Source organism: Centroberyx gerrardi, unplaced genomic scaffold, assembly GCF_048128805.1.
Source record: "Centroberyx gerrardi isolate f3 unplaced genomic scaffold, fCenGer3.hap1.cur.20231027 Scaffold_50, whole genome shotgun sequence".
NCBI lineage: Eukaryota > Metazoa > Chordata > Actinopteri > Beryciformes > Berycidae > Centroberyx > Centroberyx gerrardi.
Genome location: NW_027605252.1, coordinates 5,001 through 7,500, shown reverse-complemented (window position 1 = coordinate 7,500; position 2,500 = coordinate 5,001). Strand labels below are relative to the sequence as shown.

The 2,500-nt window shown below is 48.5% G+C and overlaps 1 pseudogene; it reads left to right on the top strand.

Moving 5' to 3' along the window:
- Positions 1–2,500, top strand: part of LOC139913152 (stathmin-4-like) — a 6,242-nt pseudogene that overhangs the window by 739 nt on the left and 3,003 nt on the right.

Below are 2,500 nucleotides of genomic sequence, written 5' to 3'. Positions count from 1 at the left end.
ACATGACATGACAAGACATGACATGACATGACAAGACATGACAAGACATGACAAGACACGACATGTTTTGGATTTAGCTGCAGCCACTACATGACTGCAGCAGTACTACATGACTGCAGTAGCAGTACTACATGACTGCAGCAGTACTACATGACTGCAGTAGCAGTACTACATGACTGCAGCAGTACTACATGACTGCAGTAGCAGGTACTACATGACTGCAGTAGCAGTACTACATGACTGCAGCAGACACTGCTGCAGCAGTACTACATGACTGCAGCAGTACTACATGACTGCAGTAGCAGTACTACATGACTGCAGCAGCAGTACTACATGACTGCAGTAGCAGTACTACATGGCTGCAGCAGTACTACATGACTGCAGTAGCAGTACTACATGGCTGCAGCAGTACTACATGACTGCAGTAGCAGTACTACATGGCTGCAGCAGTACTACATGACTGCAGCAGCAGTACTACATGGCTGCAGCAGTACTACATGACTGCAGTAGCAGTACTACATGACTGCAGTAGCAGTACTACATGGCTGCAGCAGTACTACATGACTGCAGTAGCAGTACTACATGACTGCAGTAGCAGTACTACATGGCTGCAGCAGTACTACATGACTGCAGCAGCAGTACTACATGACTGCAGCAGTACTACATGACTGCAGCAGTACTACATGACTGCAGTAGCAGTACTACATGGCTGCAGCAGTACTACATGACTGCAGCAGCAGTACTACAGTACCCTCCCCCTGCTGTGTTCAGGAGTGGTGGATCTGAACCTGTGCATCATCAGAGACATGGAGGTGATAGAGCTGAACAAGCGGAGCGAGCGGCCAGGCGGTTCGAAGTCATCCTGAAGCCTCCGTCCTTCGACGGCGGGCCGGAGCTGCGGGCGACCACGCCCCCCCGCCGCGAGCCGTCGCTGGAGGAGATCCAGAGGAAACTGGACGCCGCGCAGGAAAGGAGGAAGGTGAAGAGGTCAGGGGTCAGAGGTGTGACAGAACAAAACGCTACAGATCACTTTACATCAATTTCTGTACTGACCAACTTTTGATATTGTGCTGGTCCGTGTCGATATTGTGCCGGTGCGCCACAAATAAACCTGTGTGTGGGAAACACTGAAGATATAGTACAACTGTCTCTCTCTCACTCTCTCTCATCTCTCTCTCTCTCTCTCTCTCTGTCCCTCCAGTGTCAGGAGGCGGAGCTTCTGAAGCACTTGGCGGAGAAGAGAGAACATGAGCGTGAAGTGGCTCAGAAAGCTCTGGACGAACACAACAACTTCATCCGTTCTGGCCAAGGAGCGTCTGGAGCTTCGCATGGAGGCCAACAAGGAGAAACGCCAGGCGCATCTGGCCGCCATGTTGGAGCGTCTGCAGGAGAAGGTGAGACAGCTGGTTACTGTTCAGTTGAAACCTGCAGCGGCTGCTGGAGCGGGGAACAGTCTGCAGGTTTTCAGTCCAACCAAACACTAGCAGCTGGTTTCACTGAAACACCTTCAACTGACCAGTGAGACAGCTGCTGCTAGTTATTACTGTTTGGTTGAAGGAAAACCTGCAGACTCGTCAATAGTCGTTAGTGATGAGACGATATATCTAAATCTCAGATCACGTATTGAAAATATAAAAAATTATTAAAATGAGTTTTGTTCTTTGTGTTTCTGTCTTTCAGGACAAGCACAGTGTGGAGGTGAGGAGAAATAATGAGCTGGAAGAGGAGGAGGAGGAGGGAGGGGGAGAGGGAGGAGGAGGAGGGGGAGGAGGGAGGGGGGCTCTGGGTAGAGATATCAAAAGAGAAAATAAGAAAAAATGGTTTATAACATGCGCCATGCGCCATTACCCTGGTCTGAGCAGACGGGCGGCGCAAGTGCAAATCCTGGTCAGCCTCGACACACAAACTGCACTGTGCTGCTGGATGGTTACTGACACGCCCCCTGCTGCGCTGCTCCTCCCACTTCATGACAAGTCACCAAAACACCAAAACAGCTGCAGGCGGGAAACAACCTGCGCGCCCCATGATCGCTGCGCCAAGTCACAGCGCTTGATCTGTGAAAATAGAGAAAACTGAGTAAAAACAGTTCCTGGAGAAGCTGTGTGGGTTTGCTGCAAGCAGCTGGAAGTTTAAGAATGCAGTAATACATGTATACATACATGTATACATGTATTACTGCATGTATACATGTATACATACAAGCTGAACAGGTCAGTTAGTTAGACGGGTTATTTAGACAGACAATTAGTATCTGATGTAGTGTAAGTAGTTGAAATAGTATGTGTAGTAGTTGTAGCAGCAGCAGTATTAGCAGAAATAACACTGATAATAGCAGTTAGCAGTAGTAGCACAGGTGGCAGCGGTATAGGGCAATAGTACAAGTGATAGCAAAAGTGGAAGTAGTAGTATCAGCAGTAGTAGTTGTAGCACTTTTAGCAGTAGTAGTAGTAGTAGTCATAGTTATGTATAGGTAATATACAGTGGTTGCTAGTGTTACTAG